The sequence below is a fragment of the Propithecus coquereli genome, unplaced genomic scaffold, assembly GCF_000956105.1.
Source record: "Propithecus coquereli isolate 6110/MARCELLA unplaced genomic scaffold, Pcoq_1.0 Scaffold22, whole genome shotgun sequence".
NCBI classification, from domain to species: Eukaryota; Metazoa; Chordata; class Mammalia; order Primates; family Indriidae; genus Propithecus; species Propithecus coquereli.
The window spans coordinates 6,200,096-6,214,869 of record NW_012147189.1 but is presented as its reverse complement, the minus strand read 5'-3'; positions in this window follow the sequence as shown (position 1 = coordinate 6,214,869).

Below are 14,774 nucleotides of genomic sequence, written 5' to 3'. Positions count from 1 at the left end.
TAGGGAGTAAGCTCTTTATGTGTTATTAGTTTTGATAGAAATTAGAAGAAAATAATAGGAAAAGACATTAAAAATTAAAAATACATTAGTGATGTTTTGGAGGGTTTTTTAAAATATTTTAGAGGTTTTTTCTAATTTGTCTCATCTAGATCCACAATCTACTTAGGTGAATGTTTAATTTGTGACCAATTTGTAGAGAATGACTATGCAATGCTTAGAATTTGTGTGGTCACAAATTGTAACATGTTCACATATTAAGTCAGAGCTGTACAAAATTTAAGAAAATATTAATAGAAATATATATAAAGATTGATTAAATTCTGCATCCCTAAATTTCATCTAATTTAAATCATAAAGCCCAACGTTTATTCTGTTAAAATGAATAGTGTTCCTTAATACTAAGCATTCTAATTTTGGCATAAATAAAACCTAATGGATTGAAAACTTTTCAGTGATCATGATTATAATGGTTAATCTCTTATACATAGTATCAGCATGTGAAAGGGTGCTCAGACATAGTGTATCATCAATAAGAAAAGAAGCTTATTAGAAGATTATGAATATGTATGGAGTCTAGAAGACAGATAAACATTGCTTTGCTTTTCCCGTTATGTAGTTACTATTTAGTTTTAATTTCCCCCAAGGTAAAATTTAGGATAAGAGTTGGGATACAAGTAGTTTATTTAGGATACAATCCCAGGAAGCACAATGAAAGAATGAGGGAATGAGACAGGGAAAGGAAGAAAGCCAATGAAGCGTGTGTTGAGGTGGTCACCATGGGAACCTGATGCCCAGTCTTACAGTGTATGCCCTGAGAGACAGTGTAGGATATGCCACAGAACTGTCCCACTAAAGGGAGGAGGACATGAGGTATTTATTCATTAACTCTTGTTCTTCATTCTTAACTCTCTACCCAATGCCCAGGCTGAGCATGCTCCTTAAGTAAGAAAATGCCTTCAAGTAGAAAGATTCTGGAAGCCTTCGGGATGGATAGAAACTGCCTGTAGGTGATTTCTTGGGTACACAGAGAGGATCTGAGGAGGAAACTACCAGTGACAGCCTCAGTCACCATTCTTTTCATGCTGGGTCCATCCACCTCAGCTGGGCAACCAGAAGTCCTTCTTCTTCCTGGTCTCCACTTTCCTCACAGTACAATCCGTCTTTCCTATCTCTATCCTCCCCAGTGAACTCAAAGGGATAAATAAGAAAACTACTTAGGCATTCTAACATGCACGTTTATTGACCTGAGATTCTTTTGTTAATTCTAAGTGTTTTCACCCTCATGTTTAACAATCATTCACTCTAAGGAAATATCATAGAATACACAAAAGCAGAACTGGTATTAACATAAGTGTATCACAGTCAGAAACAACCCAATCATTTCCTTCCTGATCAGCTCCAGCCAATCACTGAGCCAACTTTACACAAATATAGTCACTGTGCTGAAACCCACCTTCAAAAATTACTGTTTTACCTTCTCTTGACCAGATTCCTCATTTTATCCACAGACATATGTCAATTTAAACACCCAAGCCCTTGGCAGGTAACAGATCTAAGGTTATTCACTAAAACAGACAGTATTTAAGTCAAGTTCATATTACTATCCACTAGTTGTTAGTTTCTAGACCAGACATCCCCAGCTCTTGGAATTCAGACATTTACCTGTCTAGACCACAATTGTCAAACTAACTTTGACTTCTTACTTATTAACCTGGGTTTCTGCCCTCCTGATTCTTTCTGACCTTTGGCAGTTATATTAATATACACTTCCATTCTGATTTTGCCTGTCCAGAGTCTGTACTCTGAAAACTATCTCTGTATGTTGCCTAGTTCTGGCTTCCCTGTCATAACTACTGCTCCACTGGCACCCATGGAATTATCGTCTATTAATTCAATCATTAAGTATTTATTCAATCATTGAGTATTAATTCAATTATTAAGTACCTACTATGTGTCAGACACTGTGGTAGGAGTTGAAATATAGCAACTAATAAAAGATACCAAGTCCCAGCTCTCAAAGAACTTAAATTATTGTAAGGTGATTCATCAGTGATTTAAAAGTAGTGGTATATTTAAAAAAAAAAAATCACGTTGAGAACAAGCATCCAGCTTAAACTATGGTGGCTTTGGTTAAAATTTACTCAGAACTAGACGTAAATATACACTGTTTAACACTGGGAAAAGCAACTCTAAAATAACTTGCCACACTTGACATGCAAGCCTGCAGCTAGAGTCTGAAAAATATTCTGTAATTTTAAGTTTTTTCCAAAAGAAATTTTGCCCCAGATATTTTTGAAACAAAAGAATTGAGAAAACTATTTGGCCTGCCTGTGGTTGAGTCTTTCATTTTTTTTGAAAACCGTTATCAGATGCCTCAAATTGTACCCATTCTAATTTTTATAACGTCTGAAATGGATTTTGAAAAATATTTGTTCATCCATTTACTCATTCGACACATATTTTGAATGTCTGTTGTATGCCAGAACAGAAGAGGGTCCTGCTTCACAGAGCTAATTTTCCAAGGAGAGGGACCTATACTAAGCAAGCAAATAATATGTGACAACATATATTAAAAGAATAACCTAACCTGTGTATACTGTTACAGAAAAAAAGAGTATGGGTGGAGGGAAACGTTTTAGACAAAACAGAGAATGCCTCATTGAAGAATTAGAAGTAAGACATTTTTTAGATGCTGAAAATTCAAACATAAATATAACGTGAGTGAAATATCCTCATATGCATTAATAATGATTAAAACACATCTGCCCTTTATTTCTCACTATCTCCCAAAAAATTTACCTTTGTTCTGAAAATGTGAGTTAAAAGTTAGAGAGAAAGTTAAAAGCAAGAGAAAGTTTGAATGAGTGAGAAACAAAGACTTAGAATATAATCACTCTTTCAGCATTAATTATACTGTATATACTGAGAAGCTATAATCAAGAATTGAAAGTTGCTTTTTGTCTTAGGTTCAAAATCATGAAGCAACAATTTTACACAATGAATGTATCTTAGTAAGAAATTCTAAAACAGAAAACAACAACTTGGTTATGATTTCCTATGTGAAAATGAGTCCAGACAAGGGATATTGCCTATCTGCTCTTTTTCTCGGTTTATTTTGTTGATGATTTTTGAGGGGTATGGGAGGTTATAAGGGCAAATAGAGAAAGGTATAATAATAGAAGCATTCAGCCATAAATAAATTTTAAAGGTGCTTTTGAGAAATCAAATATGACTAGTTTTACACAATAGACTTTAAAGCATGCAAACAAAAAATTAATTGTTGGCCAAGATAATTTCCCCAAAATGAGTTTTGTTTGTATCACCTAATTATAAATAAACTATCTATTGCTACCTTTCTGCAAGTTTTATCTATATAAATAAATATACATGTTGTTGTTACTTGGTATCATCTTAGTATTATTACATTTTTTAAACAATCATATTCACCTTTTTACCCACATAATGGAAATAATGTCTAGAGCACCTACTACGGGAACATTATAGGTTATATATTAGTATTCAGACACTAGTAAACATTTAACTCTAGTTACATAAATTTATGTAAAATTATCCTGAAAAATTAAATCCATATTGAATAATTACATTTTATTTAGAGAAACTGTCAAGCCTCCTACCTCAGCCTTCCAAGTAGTTGGGGACTACCTAGGTGCTCCTATGGATATCTTTAATAGCCTTCTCTTGCCAGATTCCCCTGGCTAGGACTTCCGGTACTATGTTGAATAGAAGTGGTGACAATGGGCACCATTGTCTTGTTCCATTCATTAGGGGGAAAGCTTTCAACTTTTCCCCATTCAGTATGATGTTGGCTGTCAGTTTCTGATACATGGCTTTTATAATTCTGAGATTTATTCCTTCTATGTCTCATTTGTTGAGGGTTTTTATCATGAAAGGGTGCTGAATTTTGTCAAATGCTTTTTCTGCATCTATTGAGATGATCATATGGTCTTTGTTTATGATTTTGTTTATGTGGTGAATTGCATTTATTGATTTTTATGTTGAACTATCCTTCTATCCCTGGGATGAAGCCCACTTGATCCTGGTGGATTATTTTTTTGATGTGCTGTTGAATTTGGTTTGCTAGTATTTTCTTGAGGACTTTTGTGTCTATATTCATAAGAGATATTAGTCTATAGTTTTCTTTTTTGCTGTTGTATCCTTTTCTGTCTTTGGTATCAAGGTGATACTGGCTTTGTAGAATGAGGTTGGGAGGGTTCCCTCCTTCTCAATATTATGAAATAATTTCTGTATTATGGGTACCAGGTCTTCCTTATATGTTTGATAGAATTCAACTGTGAATCCATCTGGTTTAGGGCTTTTTGTTGTTTTGAGGAAGTTTTTTATTACTGATTTGATCTCACTGTTCATTATTGATCCTTTCAGGAGTTCTGTTGCCTCCTGATGAGTCATGGGAGGTTGTGTGTTTCCAGGAACTTGTCCATTTCCTCTATGTTCTCTAGTTTATGTGTGTAGAGATTTATGTAGTATTCATGAATGATGTTTTGTATTTCTGCAGTATCGGTTGTAATGTCACTTTTTTCATTTCTGACTGAGCTTATTTCAGTCCTTTCTTTATTATTCCTGGTTAATCTAGCAAGAGGTCTGTCAATTTTACTTATCTTTTTGAAGAACCAACTTTTTGTTTCATTGATCTTTGTATTTTTGTTTGTTTGTTTTCCAATTCATTTAGTTCTGCTCTGACCTTCATTATTTCTTTTCTTCTGCTGGCTTTGGTTTGGTTTGGTTTGATTTTTTCTTCCTGTTCCAGTTGCTTGAAGTATAACATTAGGTTGTTAATCTGTGATCTTTGTCTTTTTGATGTAGGCATTTAAGGCTATGAATTTCCCCTGAGAAATGCTTTTGCTGTGTCCCAAAGATTTTGATAACTTGCGTCTCCTCTGTCATTCAGATTAAAGAATTTTTTGATTTCCATCTTAATTTCATTCTTGATCCAATATTCATTCAGCAGCAGGTTGTTTAATTTCCATGACTTTGTGTACTTCTGTGTGCTTCTCTTATGATTAGTTTCTAGTTTTATTTCACTGTGATCTGAAAATGTACATGATATGCTTTTGATTTTTTTGAATTCATTTAGACCTATTTTGTGAGCTAAGATAAAATCAATCTTGGAGAATGTCCCATGTGCTGCTGAGAAGAATGTGTATTCTGAAGTTTTTAGGTAGAATGTTCTGTAAATGTCTGTTAAGTCCATTTGATTTAGAGTTTAGTTTAAGTCCACTATTTCTTTCTTTATTTTCTGCTTTGAAGATTTGTTGAGCTCTGACAATGGAGTGTTAAAGTCCCTGCTGATTACAATGGTGCTGTTTATTTCTTTGCTTAGCTCTAGTAAGATTTGCCTTATGTATCTGGGAGCTCCTGTGTTGGGCATATATATGCTTAGGATTTTTATGTTTTCTTGTTGAATAGTTCCCTTTACCATTATACAATGACCTTCTTTGTCTTTCTTTACCTTTGTTGGCTTAAGGTCAATTTTATTTGATGGGAGGATGGTTATTCCTGCTCTCGTTTGGTTTCCATTTGCATGGAATATTTTCTCCATCCTTTCATGTTGAGTATGTGTGCATCCTTGTGGTTTACATGTGTTTCCTCGAGACAGCAGGTACTGGGTTGTGTTCTTTCATCCATTCAGCCAGCCTAAGTCTTTTGAGAGGAGCATTCAGTTTGTTCACATTAATTGATTGCACTGATATGTGGGATGTTGGTCAGTTCATCCTGCTAAGTAGTCCCTTATTGCTTTCTTTTACCTCTTATTCTATTGTTCTATCAGAGTTGTGAGTTTGAGTTTGATTTTTTTTTTTTAGGTGAATTTATGCTGGTGGGTATTCATTGTGTTGATTTGTGTATAGTGTTGTTCTGAATATTTCATGCAGAGCAGGTCTGGTCATGGCAAATTCCCTCAGTATTTGCTTGTCTGGAAAAGACTTAATTTCTCTGTCTATTGTGAAAATTAGTTTTGCAGGATACAAAATTCTAGGCTGAGAGTTGTTCAGTTGTTCAGTTTAAATCAATTGAGGATAGAGCCCCAATCCCTTCTGGCCTGTAAGGTTTCTGCTGAGAAGTCTGTAGTTAGCCTAATGGGTTTTCCTTTGTAGGTTATTTGATGCATTCATCTTGCTGCTTGCAGAATTTTCTCCTTCATTTTGACATTAGCCAGGTTGATTACTATGTGTCTCAGAGATGACCTATTTGCTGTGAATATTCCTGGTATTTGATGTCCATCTTGTACTGTATTTCTAAAATTCTGGCAATACCTAGCAAGCTTTCCTCAACAATTTTGTCAAATAGGTTTTCCATGCTTTTAGCTCTTTCTTCTTCTCCCTTAGGGATACCTATAATTCAAATGTTAGTTCACTTCACATAGTCCCATATCTCTCTCAGTGATTGCTAGGACATTTTTATACTCTTCTCCGCCTCTTTGAATGACTGGGTTATCTTGAGAGCAATTCAGTTCTGAGGTTCTCTTCTTCGTTTAGCCTGTTGTTAAAGCTTTCTACTGCATTTTGAAATTCTCCAAATGACTCTTTCATTTCTTTAAGTTCAATTATATCCTTTCTTATGTTGTCTAGCTCTCTAGTGACTTTTTCCTTTTTTTCATTGATTTCTTGAAATTTTTTTTTTGGCTTCTTTTTGTTGGTTCTCAACTTTCCTTTCAATTCCCTTAATCTTATTTGCCATCCATATTCTGAATTCCATTTCTGCCATTTTGACAATTTACTTGTTGGTGGGGTCCACTCCTGTAGCTCCATTGTGTTCCCTTGGGGGTGTCAAACTATTTTATTTTTTCATGTTGCCAGAGTTCTTTTGCTGGTTTCTTCTCATCTGGCTCCTCTTCTCTCAGCTCTGGGTTGATAGAATTGCACAGCACCTGCTCTGCTTTGCTGGGCACTCTCTCGAACCAAGTCCAGGAGTGATGGCGGCTCAAGGCTGGGGGTCCTGAGTGCAGTGTTGGATGTCAGGGAGGTTCTTCCAGCTTAGTGGTAGTGGTGGGGACTCAGCTGTGTGGTCTGGGTGACCAGGCATAACTCTAGAGTCTCGGGAGTGGATTCGCAGGCCTGGAAGGAACCTTGGAGTTACAGGGGTGGAGCCTTGGACTCAGGTATAGTGAGAGCTTCAGAGCTGGCTCTGGGAATTTTAGGGACAGAGCCTCTCATGTGGGGGAGCCGTTCCATCAGTATGGGGATTGCTGATGCCCAGCCACACAGGGGTTTTTCTCAGCAGACTAGGGTCTGCATAGGTGGGCCATGGTTGCTGTTTGGCCAAGGTTCTCCCTCCATTCCTGGGACTCACTGATGCAGTCACCCCAGACTTCTCAAGTGATGCCTATGGCAACTGGGGCTCCTCCTCTCTTCATTTCCCATGCTGGGGAGAAGTCGTGCTTGGCCCTCAGTCACAGGCATGACAGGAGGAGCATCTGTTTCCACCCTGGCCCAGCTGGAGTGATGCAAAGGTTACTGCTGAATGGCTGGGTCCCAAGTGAACTTGACTTTGTGCACCAGAGTGATCAGGATGTCATCAGTTGCAGAAGTCTGGGATTGGCAGGCATCAGATTTCTGCTGCACCTGCTCCTTGGTGGAATGTCTCTACACAGTCTCTGAGAAGCTCCCCAATCAGCCACAAGGTCTGCAGTGGAAGAGGGAGACCCCTCACAGATCAAGTTGCCTGTAACTTTTGTTTCTTTCCTAAAAAAGCAGCGTCCCCTTGGATTGCCTCTACCCCGCTGTCTTTACCTCATCCCAGCAGTGTGAATTGTATTGGGATCCCCAGCTTAATCTCCAAGACAGTGGGTGATACCTGTAAGTAAGAATCAGCCATGCCCTGTTTGATTGAGCAAGTAGACACTATAATAAGCTATAGAGTTGGTCTCCCTGTCAGTGGTTGATGCTTGCTGGAGAGAGCCACCTACCGAGATATTCTTTCGTGCCTGTGATAAGCTCTAGTTCCTCAGGTGGAGCACTTGAATGGCCCAGGCTTTGAGAGGGGCCCCATCATGACCAGTGTGTTGCTTGGACCTGACCACAGCAGAAACGGGTAGAAGAGAGAGTCCAAGTGTGGATTGGTTGTGTGAACTTGGAAGGCTTTGCAAAGCCTCAAAAGGGCTCAGAGGTTGTTTCTCCAGCCACAAGGGAGAGCTGCTGGGAGAGTCAAGGCAGGTTCTCCAGACCAGGAGCCCTAGTCATGGCGGAAGGGTCACAAATCCCCAACAGCCCAAATAGAGCACCTGCTTGGTTGCTATGGTGCCCCAGGCTAGGATCTTCCCACTGCAGAACCCATCTTAGTCCAACAATGCAGCTTTCCTGTGGGAGGGATAGGCACTCTCTCAGGTCACTGTGTCTTGGACCCCCACAGTTTTATCCTGTCAAGTCTACCCATATGGTCTCTCTCGCCTCTTGAGTCCAGCTCCTGAAACTTCCCCTGTGTCCCCCAGCAACCTTCTCAAGTACAGAGTGCACTGGATCCGGCCTTCATATCTGACCCACTGGCGTGTGTCTCTGGGAAATGCCAGTGAGCAGGGAGCTCCCAGATTGACCACTCCAGGCCTGCTGCAGGTGTTCAAGGGGGAAGGCACCGGCCTACTCTCTGTGGAACCCTCAGACTGGAGTATGTGCTAGCTGGGGGAGGGGACAGTGGCCACAGGCCAACTTCTTGGCTCAAACTGCTCTCCCAGTTGCAGTAGGTCGGGGAGGGGAGGAGAAAGATAAGTGTCTGAATGGAAGAAAGCCGGCTCTCTGGCCTCTCAGGTCACTCTCCTTGGAAAGGAACCCTGCATGGACTGTCCAAGCTCTAGGATCACACAAGTTCTCCCCACAATTCCGTTGTTGTCACAGTGCATGGGCTCATGAGGGTGGAAAAGCCACCAAGTAACTGGGTGGTCTGCTGATCACCAAAGGACGGCTGGGAGGAGTCCTTTCACTGGGCTCTGAGCCTCTCTGGGTTTGATCTTCACCAATATCTTTTTTCCTTTATTCTCCTCCTTCTCTGCTTCATGATTTTTCTCCATGAGGTCCCCAGCAGGCTCCAGCTCTTCTCTATAATATACACCTGAGCTGCATCCCTTCTTCTCTCTCCTTTATCTGAAGTCTTTCTTTCCCTCTGGGACGGTCTGGACAGCGATGTCTCTAGTCTGCCATCTTGCCCTTCCCTAATTCTAATTAATTTAAATGTAGACTCAAATATTAGTGCATGTGACTTGTGGCTACCATATTGGAGAGTACAGCTCTAGGGTAGATGCCCAGAAGAATTGCTAACCTCTATGGTATATCCATTTACACAAATTTACTGGTGATTACCAAATTGCTGTCCCAGTGATCACGACAATTTACACTCCTAACAGCAGGAATACCACTTCCCCATATCCTGGCCAATGCTTGAACTTGTTAGACTTAATTGCCAATTTGAAAAGTTCAAAATTGTGTCTCATTTTTGCTTTAATTTGCATTATCTCTATTATTAGTGAAGATGAAAATCTTTCATAATTTTTATTGACCATTTGGGTTTCTGCTTCTATGAATTGTCTGCATATCTGTATCCTTTGTCAACTAAGTAATGTCTTTTTCCTTGTAAAAGTCTTTATGTCATTTCTATTATTTCCCATTCCCACCCTGCCAACTCTCCCCAAAGAAATCTCCTGGACTTAAAGAACTTTTCATCACCGCACTCAACCACTTTTTATATAGCATAGAGCTGGGTGTGGACTAAGGGTGACAATACATGTTTCCCAAAATCGTGGAATATCTATGAATGTCCAATATGGAAGTCTGGAACCATGCATTCAAACTGGAATACATAGTATCTATTCTGTTTCTGGCCTTGGAGTCTCAGGTAGAACTAAGAAAATAGGAAAGATTTCATTTTTGTATTTTATTTAAATTTCCATGAGCACTTGAGTATGATCTTTCAATCTGCTTTCAGATGAGAATATTTGCAGTATATTTCTCAGAAACGCTGGACAAATTTGTAAATTCAATATTATTAAGCAAAAATTTATAAGTCTGAAAATAAGGAAAACGTAAATAGAAACATATATGACAATCTGTTGAATAACATACCTTACTATATTTAATCTATTTGATGTCACAATCTTATTGGGAAAGTTCCTTGGACTCATAAAGAAAAGCAGCAACAGCATACACAGATCCTCATCCTTGGAGGTATATTGCAAACCAAAATGCATAAACAAAATATGCTCCTATGTAATTAGTTATACAGAGAAAAGTGTATCAAAACAGTAACTTCACCAACCAAGTGTTGCATTATGGAAAATTTTAATATTCAGAAATGCACTTTTCCCTTATTTATATTTTGGGGGGGTCAGCCGTGGGAATTTCAATTTATTGGCACAAAGATCACTTCTATTTATAATCGTTCACAAAAGAGTGAGGTAGTGACTAAGAATAGGTAGAAGATAAGATAGGTCCATTCAATGGGAGATGAGTTCATTTTTTCCAACAAATCTTGGGGAGATAAATCTAAATAAAATGGACTCCTCTCCAGTGGTGACTGGGGATGTGGCCAGAGCTCACAAGATGGCTACGGGCACAACCAGGACTATAGAACTATGAGTACTGGGAGAAATTTCTGAAAAACAAGTTATTCAAGACATTTTCTATTAGGAAGATCCAGGTTTTCTCTATCTCTGGGGACATCAGAATTTATAAAATGGGATTTAGGAGGCAAAACAGGAGATAGAAGGCAAAAGTTCTGCTTGATAAAGTTAGAAAGGTGTTAAATTTTGAATGAAGCACAAGAGATATTCTAAGCCTCTTGATATATTAGGAAAACAAAAATTCCAAGTAGCAAATTAAATTCAGAAAATATTCCTTGAATTTGAAGGAAAGAGAACTGCTACAAAATTTCTAGCAAGTGGGGTCATTTTAAAAAAATCATTTTCTCTTTGTTTAGTGTGCAAACTTGATTTATTTTAGTGCAGGTAAAAATATAAAAAATCCCCCCTACCCACAGAGTCACCACTGGGTTCAGTCATTTTATCATTATTTTTGCCATTGATGTCTCTGTTCCTAAACACAAATTCTTCTACCTTGATGCTTTTCAAAAACTGCCAAAGGACCTGCTGTTCTGATCTTGTCAAGGGACTTTATAACCTGAGTAACCTGTACTAACCCCACCTATGCACCTTCCCCCACCCTGCACCCCTTCTCATCCACACAAATAGCAGCAGCTCTGTAGCTGATGAGAAGTCTCGTAACATCACTGAGAAGGTTAATTATTTATTTGGGGAACAGTATCCAAACAGATGTAGTAGGAAAAGGGGGCATCGTGTTGCTGTTGATTAGGTAACATAAACTAGCTGCTAATAATAAATCAACTCCACAATTTCCTTCTTATCTCCTAAGTAGTTCTGTACTCTTTTGATTCTAAAAGATACTTCTTATAAAATATTTTAAAGTCTATTTGAGTTCGTTTGCCATCACATAAATTTGAAATGGAAAGAGCAACACTCCTCAGCTTTGGATATAGCTCACCACTACCACTACACTGTTATTTTTAATGAGCTGTGCATTTTAAATTGTTCTGCTTTTCCCCCAATTCGTCTCCTCTAGGACAACCGTTATTAACAGTTTCCTTTATATGCTTTATGATACTTTTCTGTATGTATTTAAACATGTAAAATCATCATACAATGGTCTCCCCTTTTCCATGGGTTCTCTTTCTGCAGTTTCAGTTATCTGTGGTCGACTGAGGTCTGAAAATATTAAATGGAAAACCCCAGAAGTAAACAATATATAAGTTTTAAACTGCAGGTCACTCTGAAGATCATGATGAAATCTCACACTATCCCATGCAGTCCTGCCCACGACGTGAATCATGCCTTTGCCCAGGGTATCCACGCTGTATACGCTACCTGCCTTCTAGTCACTTAGTAGCCATCCCAATTATCAGATCGAAAAAAACATAGTATATAGAGAGTTCGGTACTATCCGCAGTGCCAGGCATCCACTGAAGGTCCTGGAATGTATCCCCCTCAGGGACTACTGTACCGTGTACCACATATAACTGTTCTATGACTTTTCTTTTTCCTTTAATTCAATCGATATATCTCTGGCAGTTTTTTCTTTTAGTACATATACATAGTTTTACACAATTTTTAGAGATTGCATAATTCCATTTTCTTGTTAGTCCCTTGGAGGTAAAACGAACTATAGGCACCATCTAGAAGTGTGTAAGAAAAGAGAAAATGCTCACAGGCGCTAATCAGCACGCACATACACATGTTCTCTCTGCTGCTGTTGGCTAACAATGTAATACTTCAGGTAGATGCTCAGTATTTACAGAAGGCCTAAAGGATGCACATTACTAGTTAAATAGACAAAGTACCGAAACGGATATTGCCTTTCTTTTTTTCAGGCGAGTAAAATGTTTTGTCTGCCAAGATTTGACATTTTGCTTAAGGGCAAGATGAGAAAACATTTAGGTAAGCGTTAAAGGAAAACAGAGAAACTTAAGTAATAGCAAAACGCCAGTTTAGAAAAAAAAAAAAAGGTGCGCGCGCACGAACACACACACACAAATTAGCCACAGCCCTTTAGGCAAGGGTCAGAAGAATGTGGAACAAGCCCGTAAGAAGTAATGGTTAAACACACGCACACGTATAACATAAGTCAGAAAGCTTTTATTCTATGACTATTCACAGCCAAAATATGCCTAGTTGCAGAAGAGGCTGATGAAAAAATTATCAGGTGGGAAAAATATGTGAGCAAGTGATGCATTCTTTCGTGGCTGTTTCTAATGCGGAAGAACAGGCCGATCAACAATCCAGCTTTTAATGCTATCTAAAAACGTAAAGCAGAATTGGTACAATTTAGAAAATGCCATCCATCCACAAAGCCCATACCAAGCCAATTTCCAACAGCCAACATTTCCCATCTTATTTTCTCTATAATATTTAGCTCTTTGCTTTAATTACACATGATATTTGTAAAGAGAAAGCTGGCGTTGTAATAATTGGATAGCTTTTTTATCTATGCTGGCAGAAACAGAATTTTCTCTTATATTTGAAGAGCAATACAAAAGCAAAACCTCCTTTCTCACAAACTCAATGCCAAAACTATCCTCTGAGTCACACAGTTTCTTTAAATCATGTTGTTCTGAAAGTTGAGATGTGCTATCTTAAAGCTGCTGCCAGGATCACACTGTTCCTAAGTTAGTACCAAAAAACTACCAGTGTCAATTAATCAAAGTGTATAGAACTCTCCAAAACATTCTTTTTCTCCTTCTTTCTTTTCTTCTCTACTTCTTCTGACATTCCCACTTTTTTCTTTCCTTTCTTCTATCCTTCTTTTTTCTTCCATTTCTTTTTTTAACCTTCTCTCTCTTTTCTTCTTTCTATCCTTATTTCTTTACCACTTTTTTCTTTTTTGTCCTTCCTCGCCCTCCCCCACACACACACATTCAGACTGCAACAGAGAGCAGAGTAATGACAACCTTTTAAAATCAGAGATCCAAAAGAAATTTGGGGAATCCCAATATAGCAAGAAAATTCTCCTCCCAGCCACATTTATTTTCTAGAAAAAAATTTCCAGATTGAGCTACTGAGCTTCAGAAATTCAGCATAATACCTTAAGCTTTAAAGGAAAAAACGAGTCTCTGAATAGAAAAAAAATTTCTTTCTGTGTTGAATTAAGTATTTTTAATATTTATAAAATATTTTACCTTTTGGGGATGATGCTTTATTTATTATTAATATCAATCAAATATCAAGGTGTTCTTAAAGTTGTTATCATTAAGTACCTAAAATTGCATTATGAAATCTTTAAAGAGGTGTGCTCTTTCAAATGTACTGATAGCATTGTGAACTTACTGACGGCAAAATTCAAACACAAACCTGTAAACTTTTGTTAGAAAGCAGGTTTCCTAGGTTCTCGTTCTCTTAAGTTATTCTTAGCATTTTTTAAATGCCAGAAACATTTCTTAAAATTTTTAAATTCACTTACAGGCAAAATAGATAACTCTACAAGTACACAGCTACCAAAATTTCCATTTGCATACACAAAATACCTGTTTTGAAAGGACAATTACCTGTTTTCAGTCACAACTTAGGTGTAAATCTCTAAAATTTTAGCTGACAGGTTTTACTATGTAATAAAACATGTCAAATTCAAACTGACAATTGGATTTCATTTTTGGAGGGTTTTTCCTCACACCTTTTCACATTATAATACAAGTACTACTTAGCCATATGATTTTCTGCCAAACTTAACGAAAAATGTAAAACATAATGCATGTCTCAACATCTTAACACTTACATAGAGGGTTCTGGGGGGAAAGGAAGAGTCTTGCTAAATTCAGAAAATTGTACTGTCTGTAAAAGAAGAGGCTGCCAGCTTTCGTCTGTTTTCTTTCTCTAGGTACTCACATGCTTGCCTTCTAAACTGAGAACAAGGACAGTGATTTCATGTCTTGCTGCATCTCTGAAATTATTCAATTACTCAATTTGTGGAATTAGAATACCACATCGTCCAGCCACATTTGTTCTAAGAAGCTGATCGAGACACAGAGAGATGTCAGTCAATGAGCAGAATAACCACTGTATTTGCAGCTTATCTTTTAATGGAGATGTGGAGAGACATAAAACGCAATCATCCCATTAGGTGTACATATGCACCATTTGTTTAATCAAACTAGAAATTACCAGATAATGTATTATTTGAATTTATTTTAAGTCACAATTAATATTGAAAATAAATACTACTATGACAAGTTACATAAACAGTAAAGTG